General features: G+C 35.1%; 1 long non-coding RNA gene across 1 annotated transcript in view; it reads left to right on the top strand.

Annotated features, from left to right (window-relative positions):
• The window catches only part of LOC113624531 (uncharacterized), a 71138-nt gene that overhangs the window by 10266 nt on the left and 43704 nt on the right, over positions 1-17168 (top strand). The window lies entirely within an intron of this gene.

Genomic DNA, 17168 nt, shown 5'->3' with positions numbered 1-17168 from the left:
ACAAAGTCTTCTATCTTTCTTCCCTATCTATATGCCTTTTATATCCTTTTCTTGTCCTTTTACATTAGCTGGTATCTCCAGTACGATGTTAAAATGGGGTGGTGAAAAGAGACATCCTTGCTTTGTTCCTGATCTTAGTGTGAATGCTTCAAGTTTCTCCTCATTGAGTATGATGTTAGCTATAGTTTTTTAATAGATATTCTTGATCAAGTTGAGGAAGCCCAATTGGTAGCTTTGTTTTTTACTTTTTGAAGTTTAAATTTTGGTGTAGTCAAAATTTCAGATGTTTTCTTTATAGCTTCTGTGGTTCTATATTGTTTTTAAAAGCTTCTTCTATCCAAAGGTATAAGCATATGTTTCTATAATGAATAATATAATTTTTCTTATAATGTGTTTGAGGGTTTTTTTTACCTTTATAGCTTTAATTCATGTGGAATTTATTTTTTGCCAATGGTGTAAAATAGACATTCAACTTAATTTTTTCTCTAAATTTGAGAAAAAATTCAGTACATGTCTTTCCTCTCCCCACTGAGTTGTTTTACTGACATTATCAATTATTGCACATTTATTCATATGTGGGCCCATTTCTGGACTCTATGCCATTACAGTAATCCATTCGTCTCTTCCTGCAACAATACCATGATGTTTTAATTCCTGCTTCCTTCTGACTTTACAGTACCTGCCACTTGCATGTTAATATTACCAAACTAAATACCATGTTTCCCAGAAAGGATTCTGGCACAGAGTAGGAGTTAAATTGACATTTATTGAATTTTTTTCTTTAGACTTTGAGTTGCCTTTGGCAGACTAAAAAAGTAATGTACTTGAGAATAGGATAAATTGGCTTTTCTATTCTGTTCTCCATCTTCTCATCTTAGAAATTTTGGTTTCAAGTAAACCCATTTTATTAATCCCCACCCAGGGGAGAAGCTGGTAAGTCACAACTCTTGTATTTATAAATAGTTGTGTTTACAGAAAGATGTAATGGGTTGGAACCTCCAGTAGCCCTTATTGTCAAGGGTTTAAAGAAATTGCAGTTTTTCCTTTTGATTGTTATTACATATCTTTAAAGAAAGCGGCATGATTTGGACATGTTAACTAACTGAGAAAAATATATTCCACAAACATTGCTTTCAAAATGTTTTATTGATGATTTTAAAATTTAAGTCAATGTCAACAAAACAGAATACACAACATGAAAGAATCAAAAGTTAAATAATTAGAAACTTTTGCTAAAAGGGTGAGTTAGATTAATAACAATATTGTGAAAAGAAGTCCTGAATATGGTAAAAAAGGAAAATAAACCTAAGGAGGATAAGGGCTGAAATAAAATAACCCTAGAGATGATTACCCTGTTTGGCAATTAAGTCATTTCTCATTGCTGGGTGGGAAGTAATTTTATTTTTAATTTTATTAACTATAATCCCTTTTCAAAATCATTTGGATTTTGGTCAGAATAAAGAGCAATATACTTTTAAGTGTTTCTAAAATGTACATTAGAATAACTTACTGCTTAAATGAACTAATTAATGCATGATAACATTCCCCCTCTTGCATTCTTATGAACTTTTCCCTTTATTATTCATCATGGAACTGTTTTGCATTTATGACCCTTATCCTTTCTGAATGTTCATGCTAAAGCAGTAAATTTAATGTATTTGATATTGTTACCTTGAGAAACTATGGCTACAAATAAAAAAATCATTGGTCATTATAATTCATCAGACACTGTAGACAGTAGGACGTAGAATAGGAATGGCACCTATGTATGCTGTACTAGAGAGTTGAGGGAGGCCAGGGTCGGGTTTTGGGGAAAAGGAAAAGTGGGTCTTGCTCTTTCTACTTCCAAGGTCTTTCTTTTGCTAAAGTCTTTAGGTTATTGATTCTTAATCATGTGCCAGGCCTAAGAAGAAAAGCACTTTGCAGCAGTTGGGAATCTAAGTGTGACTCTGTGTGGCACTGATCAACCACATTTTCTTTGGTCCTGCTAGACTTTCACTCATATTCTATAAGATATCTAGCTATTGTTGGATATTTTAAAAATAATGAGAAGACATTTAATTGAAATTTAGTTCCTATGATAAAAATTACTTCTTGAAAATCAAATTGTTTCAAAATATGTTCATATCTTAAATTGATGCTATTTAGTGTTTAGGGGTAGGGTGAAAAATTTTATTTTTTATTTGCATATGTTGATGTATGCTACTGCCATTTAAATAATTTTCATCCCATAGTGCTTTGCATTGCTATTAGATATTATTGAAGCTTTTAAAAGTTCATCATCATATTTCCTAAAATAAAGGAAATAAAAGCAAAAATAAACAAATAGGACCTAATTAAACTTAAAAGCTTTTGCACAGCAAAGGAAACCATCAACAAAATGCAAAGACAACCTAATGAATGGGAGAAAATATTGCAAATGGTATGACTGATAAGGGATTAATATCCAACACATAAAAACAACTCATTTCAAATATTAATTAAAGGTAAATTATGACAAGGGTATACCTCTTAGTCCTAGTTACAAATACTTTTCCTTGTCTGAGTTTTTATATAGATTTGTCAAAATTAATTATGCATCAAGGCCTTTCTGAGAAATTAAAGGTAAGAAAATATTTGTAGATTTGAAACATTAAGCTTACTAGGGAATCAAACATAGTATCAATTAATTGGAATTAGAGACCAGTACAGGAAGAAATAGTGGATAAATAACCTCTTTCATCTTATAAATAATAACCGGTCTGAGAAACCCCTTGATCTTCCTTATCTGGTAGCTTAGACTCATATTAATACTTCAGTTACAGCCTAAACAACTTTCAAACACAGCTGTAAAGAGAAATGTAAAAAAATATGGATAAATGTCCTACAATTCTGTACATTATTGGAAATTCCTACCCAAGTGACACATTTATTCAAAATTTACCATCTTAGTACTTTGATGCCTTTAACCACTTAATAATATAATTCATTAGGGAATATTTGTTGATAGTGCTTAATGTAACCACATTCCCTCATTTCAAATGAATAAATGAATATGAAATGTGGTTGTTTATACATTAGTCTAAGTATATGTAGGATTAGGTTCAAAGTATAGGGAATAAGTTCCCTCCATGAACACAATCACTCAAATATGTTCAAGTTCAAATACAATATTTTTGGTATTCATTTACCCATGGGAGGAATCCACATTTCCAAAGAAAAGAAACAATTTTCTGAGTGCATTTCAGAAAAAGGTCACTTGGGTGACAAGCTCTGGATGGCTATGAACTAATTGCATAACAAAAGGAACAGCACTGGAGGTAGATTCTTAAATATAAAAAGCTGTTTGAGGGACTTCCCTGGTGGCACAGAGGTTAAGAATCCACCTGCCAGTGCAGGGGTTGCAGGGGACATGGGTTCGAGCCCTGGTCAGGGAAGATCCCACATGCCGCGGAGCAACTAAGCCAGTGAGCCACAACTACTGAGCCTGTGCTCTAGGGCCCGTGAGCCACAACTACTGAAGCCCGCACGCCTAGAGCCCGTGCTCCGCAACAAGAGAAGCCACCACAATGAGAAGCCTGCGCACCACAACAAAGAGCAGCCCCCGCTCACCTAGAGAAAGCCCACGTGCAGCAACAAAGACCCAACACAGCCATAAATAAATAAATAAACATATATATATATATATATATATATATATATATATATATATATATATATAAACTGTTTGACTTTGAAAAACACCCCATAAATACATAACTCTGGATTTGACCTAAGCACATTGGCTCTTGCAATCTTGGGGTGATTGGGTGGATTTAGACTCATCCCTGAAATCCATTCATCAGAAAGAATACTAAACCCGGTATACATATAGTAGAAGTTCTCTATTGTAAGTTATAATTTATAATTGTAGTTTATCAGTTAGTCACTTAATTTGGCTTGTTTTAGTTCTCGATCACCTTTAAATGAGTTGATTAAAGCTCAGGTTTTCTCACTGGCTGTTAAGATAAGGAGGAAGGTAATAAAAGACCCAAATAGGTGTTTCTACTGACTGCTGAGTAGTTCTCCTAAAGAGGAATGAGGGTCACGTAGCTTAATGTGGAGTCACTTAGCTTAGTGTGGACCAGGACAGAGATTACGTACATAGTTCCCTCATTACTCTATTTTGGAACAAAAAATTGCTGGACTCTCTAGAGGAGAAAGTGAAAGGCTATATTTTAAACCAGACAAAGACAATATATAATCAAATAATGAAGAGAGACCAAAATGAGAGAATCATTAGCAAATTAATTGGACATTTTTAGTCAATTCTAAATATATTGTTTAACTTTGCTTTAGCACTGCTGCTTAAATAACAAAACAACAATTTAGTCACAAGGAAAGAAAGATGCAAAATATAGACTCAATTAACTTCATTATTGTGACACTAAGAAAATTAATCTCATGGTTATTTGACTTAAGAAAAAATTCAATAGGGCTTCCCTGGTGGCGCGGTGGTTGGGGGTCCGCCTGCCGATGCGGGGGGCGCAGGTTCATGCCCCGGTCCGGGAGGATCCCACGTGCCGCAGAGCAGCTGGGCCCGTGGGCTGTGGGCGCTAGGCCTGCGCGTCCGGAGCCTGTGCTCCACAGCGGGAGAGGCCACAGCAGTGAGAGGCCCACGTACTGCAAAAAAAAAAAAAGAAAAAAAAGAAAAAGTGCTTCAGACATGGAAAGAGATATTATTATTCTTTGTTTCAAAGCCTCTCATTTGTGCAGGTGAAAAACCCTTGAACACCCACACTCAAAAAACAGCTATACAGTAATTTAGGACTGTCTCACACCTCCTACTTGATGAGGGTTGGAAGCAGATTTACCTTATTTTGTTTGCTTTTTTGTGACCCTCTTGCCCAGTAGGTTTTCTGTCTTTTCTTTGGATGGTAATTTGTATTGTTTTTAGACTCTCCTGTTGCGTTTACAGATTATTATCATTACTGGAGTTTTCTGATGCAGGCAAGTTCTGATTTTCCCTTATATGTAATTCACTTCAGTGCTCCTAGAGCCTTGCACAATATGCAGATTCAGGTTAAACAGTAGCTCAAAATTAAGTAAAATCAGATACAATTTTAGATTATACATTTATAGACAAAGTTTTCATTTAAGTTCTGCCTCTTCCATACAATCTAAAAATAGTTTACCCCCAAACTCTTCTGTATGAACATGAATGGTTCACCAATCTCAAGTTTCAGTACTTGAGTACATGATAGACATACTTTAAAAAAAAGAAAATTATTGGTTCACATCTCTCCATTCCCTTCTGTTACACCGATCCTTCAAACATGCATAAACTGGACTTTGGAATGCTTTGGAGGGAACACAAGTTTTGAAAAGTCTGCTTCTTGGACCAGGGACCATGTCTTTGTATTAAGCACATTCCAGGTACATAGTAAGTTGCTCAGTGAACACTTGTTGGTTTTGAGTGGGGTAGGAGAGCATACCAGAAATAAAAGAAATGCACAGGTTGTAAAGTAAGCCTTAAAAACCAGAGGTGTATGAGCCATGTGAAGAAGTCCAAAATAGAACTTAGAATGAGTCAGAGTTCATACGATGTAACCAATGCTGTATTCCATGGGGAAACTGGGGTCTGAAAGATGTGTTCAGCAAAGCTAGCTGAGTCTACATGTTGGCAGAAGCAGAATCCAGGGTTCTCAACCAGAGTTAAACGATCTGTCTTTTAGAGAAGGCTGGGGAACATCTTGAGAGAAGGGAGCAGTCAGAGGATCCTAACTACAAAGATAGTGGATGAGTGAGAACCCGTCTGAGTATTGTGATAGGAATAACTAATGCAGAGCAGGAGGAAACATAATGGCAAATTGTACATGTCACGGTGAAGGGTGGAGACTGACCTAGTAGCCTCTCTTCCGTACTTCCTACTTGGACATCAAAAAGGTCAAAAGTCACCTGTATTGTAGGATGGTCAAAATGCAAAAGCTGTCCTGTAAGGAAGAATGCCAGGGTGGGGTTGAGAGAACTGAGGCTGATACTGGAATACAAATCCTGGAACTGAAGTTTGGCCTTAGGACAAAGACAAATAGGATAAGGTATATTAAAGCTATTTAAGAAAAATGCTGTAAGCTTTCTAAGACCTCTAAGCCTTATCAGAGGTAAATCATTTAACATTAGATAAGACCTCATAGGACATATTTTTAAAGAGAATTCCCATAATTAATATACTTTTGTACCAATGAGAATACTGTTTTTTTTTCATTTAGAATTTAATATTTCCATATTTTAAAGCCCTCAGAGAGTTAAAGGATTGGACCATATACAAAAGAGAGTATGTCTAACACTAAGAGAACTGTAAGAAATTCACAGAGTTATGGAAAGGCTGTTTTTACAGGTATATACAGACCAGGAGCAGTGCAGAGTCAATCAGAAAGTGAATTGGAGACAGAACAAATGGGAGGCTTTTGATATAGCTAGAACTTGACAACATTGCAAATATGGCATCAGAGATAACATTTATATAACTAGAGCACTAGAGAATCTAATTTACCGTAGTGACATGTCTTATAATTTCTAGTTTCTAGAACTAGCCATTTCCTCACAGATATTAAGGTCTGTTTCTTAGTATCACAACCTGTTTTTAAAATCACTGTTTTTCTGATAATTTATTCAAACAAAATACCATTGACAGGGATTTAGATCGAAAAAGTTCTGCTTTGGATACATACCACTTGTTTGAACAGATCAGAAAATGGAAGCCATTGCTGATATTTGATTTTTTATTCTATGTTTTCCTTCCCATACTTAGAACAATTATATGTTTTAAAAGTATTGTTTGTTGTATGCATATCCAATATAACTGTTTGAAGAAGTGGCTGAGTTTCTTTAGCACCGGAAATATGTATTTAATTATAAGCTACTGAACCTCAGAAATAATAGCTTCATGAAGTAATTGAATCTCATTTCCGTTATAATAGAAGATATTTTGATTAGTACAAGGTACAATTACTTCACTTATTAGGCATCTGATAAGGTCAACTTACGCTTTTAAATACAAAGCAGTTTAAATGTCTAATAGACATTAAACGTCTGGCATACATTTCAATACACAGTCTCCCCTGAAACGAACACAAAAATGCATCCATCAATGGAACATTGTACTGAATGCAATAAAATCAAGTTACTGTCTTGCAACTTCATGCTATTACAATCGTTCTTCAAGAAACCTCAAAAGGAGTGATTAATGTGAATTTTAACTGTTAGGAGTATTTATATTTGTCTACACTAACATGCATTCCTTATATTAAAAGGGCACAGGAAATACAATTTATTGATTTGTGTCATGAATCTACCCAGAAAGTATAATGTTAGTATAATGTTAATGATGGTTACAGTCAAAATTCAGAAGAAAAGGAAAACGACCAGTATTCAAAGGATATTGATGTTTTGTTTCAAAACTTTTTTTTCTAGAAAATTAGACATATTTGAGCGTAGTCTTTTTTTTTTTTTTTTTTTTGCGGTATGCAGGCCTCTCACTGTTGTGGCCTCTCCCATTGCGGAGCACAGGCTCCGGACGCGCAGGCTCAGCGGCCATGGCTCACGGGCCCAGCCGCTCCGTGCATGGCATGTGGGATCCTCCCGGACCGGGGCACGAACCGGTGTCCCCTGCATCGGCAGGCGGACTCTCAACCACTGCGCCACCAGGGAAGCTCGAGCACAGTCATTTTTGATCTTTCTGTTCTCTTACGTGTGAGATAGCCCTCCGATTCTGATTAGGGTGAAAAAGCCCCTTCTTCAGTTGAATGCACGATTATCTGGTATGTAAAAAGCATTTAGGAATAAGACCCAATGTGGTACAAAAATACAATTCTTTCAAAACAGAGAAGAATTTCATAAGCATAGGCTTCGATCAAACTGTGGCTTTCTTTGCTGACCAAAAGTAGTTAGGGTAGTAAGGACTGGTCGATTTTTCCAACAACCTTGAATGAGATCACTGGGTGTGCTTGGGGACGCTAACAAGATTAGGTGGATCCACAGAACTTGAGTTCGCAATCCATTGGTGATTATATCATGTGAAAATTTATAATGCATTTTAAATCTAGGAAAAAGTTGAAGTTAATAATTTTTATAAGAAAGAGTGATAATGTTACTTATTTTGTAGAATTACATTTCCTATTCTGTCTAGATACACACATATTCATTGGGACAAGTACATACAGACTCATATACATCTATGTACATGTACAATCTTACTTTTCCTCAAGATTTTGGTACTTTTGATTATTCTTAAAAGTTTACAAAATACTTGAGGAGTATAAAAATTGTTTACATGACTTATAAGATATATGGGTAGCAAAGGAAAGCATATCTTAACATGCCTTTAAATCTTTACATATAAAACTGAAAAGCCAACAGAACTAGTAACAGAGTACAGTTGAATGATGCAGTGCAAGATAAGCATGCTAGCATTATTATATTTCATGTACAATAGCACAAAAACTACACAATTCTATCTGAACTACACAATTCTATCTGAATAACTTGTCACTGTACTGTTGAACATAAAACTGAGCAGAGTAAATGTAGATACTTCCTGTGTCTCTGAATGGGAAGACTAAAGGGTTTATAGATGTAAGTTTTCCTTAATTAAGTAATAGACTAAATGCAAACAGTAATGGGGATTTTATGGGACTTCAAGCTGCTTCTAAAGCTCATATAGATGAACAAATAAACAGGATACTAATACACATTGGAAACATTTATATTAAAACATGCTATTTAAAGACTGTCAGTGTGGGAACAGAAAAACAAATGAAGGAACCATAGTACAGGGTCTAAAAATAGATCCATGTACCTTTGAAATTTAATTCATGATAAATAAGATATTTAAAATTATCAGGAAAAGGGTAAGTGCTGAAATCCAGCTGACTTTCTATAAAAAATTCCTACCTCACACTAAACACACAAAAAATGCCAGATCAATTAAAAGCATAATATAATTTAAAGACTATTTAAGAAAAAATGAAATATAGGGGGATTTTTTTATAGTCTTGCAGTAGGAAAGACTTCCTAAGTGAGACACAAATTCAGAGGCCACAGAAGAAAACTGACATATTTTGACTACATAAATTAGGATAACTATATGGCAAATAAAACCATAATACAAAGAAAGTTAAAAGATAAAGAATAGATTGGGAGATTATATATATATGTTCAAAGGATAATATTCGTACGAGAGAGTTTCTACAAAATCGTATTAAGATGCCAATGAAAGAAATGGAGTCTAGATAGTTTATATGGGGTTAATAAATGTTTTTTTAAAGGTATTGTGAAATTTGTTGTGGGGGCTAAAATAAAAAGTATAGCCCAACTCTACATTTTTCTTTTAAAATATTCAATGTATTCTCTCTTTTCACCATGTAACTTGCCAGCCTGCATCTACATGAAGTTTTAATTTTAGTCTTCTATTTTTACACACTGACAGGTACAAGATATCTGTTTCCTTAAACCTTGATTCATATGTTATTTTTCTAGCAATTCTTCTTATTGCAGAAGGGTATTCAAGAAATGAACTTTCATAAGTCTGCTATTATAAAATATCTATTTATAGGTAAATGCAACTGGCAGAGTTACCATAGAAACTAAAACAGCAATCAATTCAGAAACCATAAAAGTGTAAGATGTGAGTATTATGAATAGAAAGCAATAAAACACAAAATCCCTCATAATTATTAGAAAAAATTCAACATAGAATTTTTTTTCAAAGGATGATAACAGAAGGAAAAACAGTTTACAATTATGGTTTATCCACTAGTATAAATTCGTGCAACTGCAGCGAAGTTTGGCATACTCTCATTTTAAGATGCTGTCAAGAAATCAGTTATTTTAAGAAACTGGATAAATATAAAACTCTACTGTACTTTGAGAGGCCTAAGTCTTAAGACAAACCACTATTATTCTTCTCTCTTAATTTCCAGTATTAGACTTATCTCAAGTGCAATTTCCAAATCATTTTGATTTGATGGAGAGATATCTTGTCCCAAACTCACACTTGCAACTACCATTACACAGACCTTGTGTTAAATCCACTGGTTGAAACTGAAGAAGAGGTTAGGAAGCATAATATACCACCACCAAAGTGATAAAATCCCATAAAGATTAACTGCATTTGTATTTTCAGTGGGCACTTTTGGTGCACTAATGCAATCATTCCTGAATTCATGACTGTGACTCACTGATAAGACTGCAGTAAGAATTACAGGTAATTCTGGTAGGAATGGAATTTATTTTCCCTTTTAAAAATATTTTTTAATTTATAAAAGGTAAAATAAAAGAAAGCAAATATTCCATTCATAAATGTTTAAACGAATGGATTTTTCTCACTTGTGGGTATTCAGTGTTCAGTTAATACAACATGGAGTTGTATTAAGGGAATGTCAGAGAGTCGAGATTCTTTATTCAGTAAGTCAATATCAGTTACCCTAAACTCCAAGGCAACTTGTAATTGAATCTCACATAAACCAATATGAGTACCTGGAGTTTTTCCTAAAGAGCGAAGAAAGTTTATAATTTACTAAGGAGCATAAGATAATTCATATATCTGTGAATATCCTTTTGTTTAATGAATGGCTTCAAAAAAGTTGACTTGGAAAAACCAGCGACTAGCGATTGCTTTCCCATCTGTCTACTAAAGGAAAAGGAAAATGATTAGAGTGCAAGAATAGATATTTAATTATACTAGCTATCTCCAGTGGTCAAGAGTAGGATTATGACTCAATATAGACTTGTTCAGCTGCAGAAACAATGCATTCCATTCCCAAAGGGAAACAGCTCAGGTAGCTACCACCATACTCAGGGAGCTATAAACTACATTACACTGTAATTCAAAAAGGATTACATAGGAGGACAGGGGAATTTCAGAGTCAGTTGTTCACCTCAAAAAAATTCTCTTACTGAAATAGTAAACTTATTATTTGACTTATTATTTGAAAATGGTAAAGGTCTCCCATTCATTTGAACACCCAAACAGTACATGGTAAGTATGAGAGCTAATAGAACAATAGAGGCCATTTTAACTAAGTGTAATGAGAAAAAGAACGGTGGCTGGCAATTCTCAGCATAAGAAATCCTGATAATGAAGATATTTTGGTGGTGACTTTTATGAATCAAATTAAAGACAAAGGAAAATATTTCTTTTGTTTTTATTTGAGCTTTTAATTGAAATATAATAGACAGTATGTGTGAACAAATTCTGTGTACAGACCAGTGAATTTTCACCAAGTGGACACTCAAATGTCAACAGTGCACAAGTTGAGGAACAGAACATTGCCAGCATCCCGAAGCTAGCTTTATGCCTCTTACCAGTTACTACCCACAACTCCCAAGGCTAAACATTACTAATAATATTACTCTGACTTCTACCACCATGAAACAGTTTTACCTGTTTTTGAAATTTACATGAATAGAATCATTCTGTCCATACTACTTTATCTGTGGGGTTCCTTTTACTCAACATTACCTTTATGATATTCATCCAATTTTGCATGTATTTGTATTTTATCCATATTTATTGTTGTATAGTATCTAATTGTGTGGCTATGTCATATTTTTTAAAAAATTTTTCTGTTGCCAGACATTTAGGTGGTTTTTATTTTGGCTTTCACAAATAGCGCTACTCCAAATATGATTGTACATACACAGTTTTGGTCAACATATGTAAACATTTTGCAGGGTGTTCACTAAGGAAGTAAACTGCTGAGTCATGGGCTATGCACATATTCATCTGTAGCCGTTACTGCCAAACAACTCTTCAAAGTGCTTAAACCAATTTAAACTCCCACCAACAGTAGCTGAAAGTTCTGGTTGTTCCACATCTTTGCAACACTTGGCATTTCCTGTCCTTTTCATCTAGCTATTCTGGTGGGTATGTAGTGAATTCTCATTGCTTCTAATTAGCACCTTCCTAATATGTGATGAAATTGAAGACTTCTGCATATGTATGTTAGCCACATGGATCTCCTTGCTGTGAAGGGCATACCACAACAGTGATTGCTTCAGAAGAGAAATCTGTAATTTGGTTTACATGTTAATGATTCTACATTTTAATGAGTACCCCTGGTAGTGATTTTTCATGCTAATATATGGCAACCTTTGCACAGGCTGTATTCACCATCAGGATAGGGACTGTATTTTTGTTCCCATTGTATTCTGGTGTCCAACAGAGTGCCTTGTTTCAGATAATTGGCTTTGCGGTTAAATATGAACATTTTAAACTATACATTTCTTTCTAAGTACTGCATTAGTACTACTTTAACTACATCCTGCTAGTTTTGGTCTGTTGTGTTTTTATTATCATTTAATAAGAAATATTTTCTAATTTCCCTGTGGTTTTTTCTTTGCTCCATTAATTATTTAGAAGTTAATTAATTTCTGAGTATTTGTAGGTGTTCTAGATATCTTACTGATTTTTTAATTAAATGCAGTTGTGTTATGAAAACACATGATTTCAGTTTTTTAAAAATTTATCATGACTTGTTTTATGGCCCAGCATGTGATTTGTCTTAGTGAGCATTTCATGGGTGGGCCTGAAAAATGTATATTCTGCAGTTTTGTGTAATGTGTAAGTATCAGTTAGGTCAAGTTTGGCAGTGTTATTCAAAACTTCAATGTTGTTACTTATTTTTTTTTGCCTGTTCTATCAATTACAAAGAAACGGATATTAAAATCACCACCTGTGAATGGAGATTTGTTAATTTCTCCCTTTAGTAGTGTTAATTTTTGTTATTATATCTTCTTGATCCATTGATCTCTGGCCTGGTTCATCTGGCTGGTCTAACATCAGTACCTTTAGTTCTTTTTTCTTGTGCCAATCAGATTCCTCAAAATGAATTTTTCAGTCTTTGACCTGGAGATTATAAGTCTACTTGCCATCCTTCTGAGATCCCAATGGGGGAAGAAGGTGGGTTTTCAAAATTCAGTATATGACCAACAGACTTTCACTTAACTTTGAGTTTTTAACGTGATTCCTGCCTCCATCTGTGATGTGTCCAAGGGACAGACTTCTTATTCTCAAATAAGCCTCTGTCTCACCATCTCAAGGACAAATTTTCAGTCTTCTGCAGAGGTGGGGAAGGGACTGTGAGGAACAGTATTTGGTGGCTCTTGCTGATTCTTGAACAACTTCTTGTTTTCAGCCTCACCTTGTCTCCATTTTAAAGGTACCCCCCCGGGAAAAAAAAAAAAATGTACCCAGTGCTGCAAGCTCAGCATTGTGGGAGAGGTGGTGAAGAAGAAATCAGGTTGCTTCTAAGTTTCCAAAATTTTGTTGCAGAGCTGTTGGTTGTATGTGAAGAGCTAGTTGCCAAAAGTGTGCAAATTCAGAGACTATTGCAGTCTACAGTTGTGTTATTGCTGAAATTCTAACATCATTGATTTATTCTTCCTATGAATATTCATTTGTTTACTTACTTAAATAAAAAATTGTTTCTCCCATTTCTAAATGATCTGAATCAACAAATTAATTTTTTTGGATTATAAATCTCCGTTGTAAATTCAGATCACCCTGGGTGGGAAGTGTAACACACTGACTGCCCTATCAGTCATTTACATTATATTGTAAAATCATTTTATCAGTCCCTCCTGGCAAACAAATGAGAAACTGGCCAATTTGGACTGGGAGCGTGGGCTAGTAAGTACAAGAAAGAATTGTGCTTCTGCTTGGAGCGGAAGCTTGCCGGGTGGGGAACTAGAGTAGCTGGGATAAAGGGGTACTCGAGCGAGGTCATGGGTTAAGGATGAGTATTGACAGAACACAGAATTTTATGAGGAGTTGGGCGTGGAGAGAGAGGAAAGAAGAAGAATTGAAAGATAATTCTGAGGTTTCCAGAACTTAACTGTTGTCATTATTTTAGTACTTAAATACTCTTCAAAAGCTATAAGCAGAAATTTTAAAGTTTACGTGAGAAATTAGAGATTTTTCTAAAATGGAACTTTTCCTCTGGGCCCTTAAAATATACTACAGATCAGATTTGTTTTCTTATATTGATTGTGAGAAGTTATTTGTAAGTTACCAATTTTTCTTTTAAATTGAATTTTTCCTATCAATTCATCTTGTAAATTTAGAAAAGCTTTACAAGTTATTTATTACTTTATTCTTATTTTTGATTCTTCAGGTTCCCTATCAAGTACCTAGTGTGTTTTATAGTTAGATGTACTACAAAGTTATTATTTAAGAAAAAGTAATTATTTTGTAATGCCTTAATTTTCTCCTAGAATATTTATGCTTCAGCTGGCTTCCCTGCCACACACACCATATTCAAATGGTACTAGCCCAAATAAAAATATAGTTAATTTTCTGATTTAAAATATTTTTATTTTCAGAGGCCAGATAATTCATGTTTGTATGGTAGTTCACTATGGAAGATTTTTAGATATGACTGTTGAAAATGCAATTGAATTAGGTAAATGTATTGTTCCTAACACGCTGGTGGTGCGAGTTCAGTTTCCCTACAGGCAATACTCTAGCTTTAACCGGTTTTTTCCATGGTTACCTTCGTTCCTATGGAAACCGACCTCTCTTGCACTCTTCTCTCTCTCTTTTTATCACTTTAGAAACAGGTTACAGAAGCAACAGCCAGGAGGAAACATGAAATATTCATACACCCACTACTTAGAAGCTTCAACTAACATACTACGAGGTGTATGTTTTCTCTTAAAGGCTATGAGCAGGCATGCACAAACCCACACACCACATATTTATATATATCTAACAATCTAGACCACAAGAACTGAAAGAATTTCTCTGACTTGGTAATGAAGCTACCCAATGATTATGCTCCAGGGTCTTGCAAGGCATGTGTGGAAGCGGACAGAGCAGGGATAACAGAGCTGAAAGGTGATGGTTACCTACTGGGAACATTTCAGAGACCATATGAAGGCATAGGCTCCTGCCATGCTCCTGGTATCCATCAATTAACAAAAAAGTTAGAAATTGATTAAAAGCTCAGTTTAGAGATAGGAATCCTGATCTGGATAGTCTGGGATTTTGGAAGAGTCCCTTAATTTTTTTTCCCCCTAAGACTACTTCTAAGGGATTCTAAATAAATTGTAGTGTTTTTTTTAAAATGAAAAAAAATTAGTAAATGATAAACTGAACTCATATTAGAACAAGGCCTCTGTTCAAAAGTCCATTATCAAAAGAAGCCATACTTTTTCTGCTATTGATAAGGAACTTTACAATCTAAAGTCCTTTGATGGGATTTTGGTGGATTAAATTCTTTGCTCCACCTCCCTCCAAATATGCATGTCTTCTCCAGTCTGAATGAGTGGACATTTTTGAGTCGGATACTCACCAAGAAGGAAGAAAAAAGTCAGATTTGGGGGGGAGCACCATCATAGACATAGCTGCAATCGCAGAACCTGGATTTAAAAATCTGGCTTGTCACTAGCTAGTTAGTGTACTTGACAGAGTCTTCTAACTTCTTAGAGTTTTTGTTTCTCATTTTTCAAGTTGAAATAATAATAACTGTTAAGTTGTGAGAAGAATTTAATAAATTCATATGGATGATTTTGAGTCTCTCCAACACCAGTGCACTGTAGATGACACTAGAAATACAATGGAAAAACATAGTCCTTGTCCTCCTGGTGAATACTGCCCATGCAATGTTTTCCAAATGCTAGTGTGAATGTTTATCACCTGAGGTACTTATTAAAATGTAGACTGATTAAGATGTAGACCACATTACAGTTTTCCCTTATGAAACAATCACTGTTTTGTATGAAATTATTTACAGCACTTTCCTTCAGATCCATGGCTGGATTTTATATTTCTTAAAGTCCTGCTTTAAATGCCACTTTCCTTATGTTATGAATTAATGAAAAAAATGATTCCTTTCAGAGAAAATTTCATCAGTAGTATTATGTGTTTTAGACATGGACTAAAATTTTAGGACAAGAAAATTTAAGGCATTTGTTTAATATAAACTGACTAAGCAAAGTGAAGAAAAAGACTGGGGGAGGAAAGATTACTCAAAGAGACAAGAGAATAAGGGCACCCCTTACAAATATGCTTTACTTCAGTAACCACATTTGGATTGAAAAGTGAGTTGCAAAGACACACTTTAACATCTTAGTAAAGAGACGTGCAACACTTCTTTTTTCTCAGTATTTTTCGCCCTTGAATTAGAAGATGAATTGAATGATCCAAGGTAAAAGTAAAGACTGAAAATCCAATCAGGAAGTAAAAGTCTATCTCCTTTTTATCAAATATACAAAATTAATAATTTAGAAATAAACCTTTAAAAATTGTTAAAAAAAAGAATTCATAGTTTGAGATGTTCTATTGGAGAAACCTTCCAATTATGTGGAATTATGAATTGTCTCTTTAGTTACTATGATCACCAAAATGTTCATGTCCACTAAAATTGACATGTGGAAACCTAATGTGCAATGTGATGGTATCAGGAGGGTGGCCTTTGGGAAGTGCTTAGGTCATGAGGGTGGAGCCCTCATAAATGGGATCATCACCCTTAAAATGCAGAACTGAGCGGGCTTCCCTGGTGGTGCAGTGGTTGAGAGTCTGCCTGCCGATGCAGGGGACACAGGTTCGTGCCCTGGTACAGGAAGATGCTGCGGAGCGGCTGGGCCCGTGAGCCTGCGTGTCCGGAGCCTGCGTGTCCGGAGCCTGCGTGTCCGCAGTGGGAGAGGCCACAACAGTGAGAGGCCCATGTACCGCAAAATAAATGCAGGACTCAGAAAACTCCTTTTCCCCTCTTCCACCATGTGAGGTTACAGGGAAAAGATAGCCATCTAGGAAGGGGTTTCTCACCAGACATCAAGTTGGCCAGCACTTTTTTTCTTGGACTTTTCAGCCTCCAGAACTGTAAAAATTAATTTTCTGTTGTTTATAAACCAAATAATAATAACAATAATTTAGAAGTAGCCAGAAGAGGCCATTTAACAAGACTCTTTACTAAGTTTTGGAAAAACAAGAAGTTTCTTGAAGGCAATGATCCACTCTTATTCACATTTTTTTTTTTTTTTCTGTAGAGCCTAGTTTAGAATAGATCCCGGATAACATTTTAAAATTTTCTGAAACAAGGCTAAAGGCCTTTAAATGACTCAGGTCATAATATTTTCAGAGTCCTGTATAAACCGCATACAGTTCAATTTTGGGGACTTGAACTGGAATTTTTTCATAATAGCATTAT

The sequence above is a fragment of the Aethalodelphis obliquidens genome, unplaced genomic scaffold (assembly GCF_003676395.1).
Source record: "Aethalodelphis obliquidens isolate GAN/ISIS:26980383/991018 unplaced genomic scaffold, ASM367639v1 scaffold13, whole genome shotgun sequence".
In the NCBI taxonomy this organism is placed as follows: Eukaryota; Metazoa; Chordata; class Mammalia; order Artiodactyla; family Delphinidae; genus Aethalodelphis; species Aethalodelphis obliquidens.
Note: the sequence above shows the minus strand (reverse complement) of the source record. Positions and strands in the feature narration are given on the sequence as shown.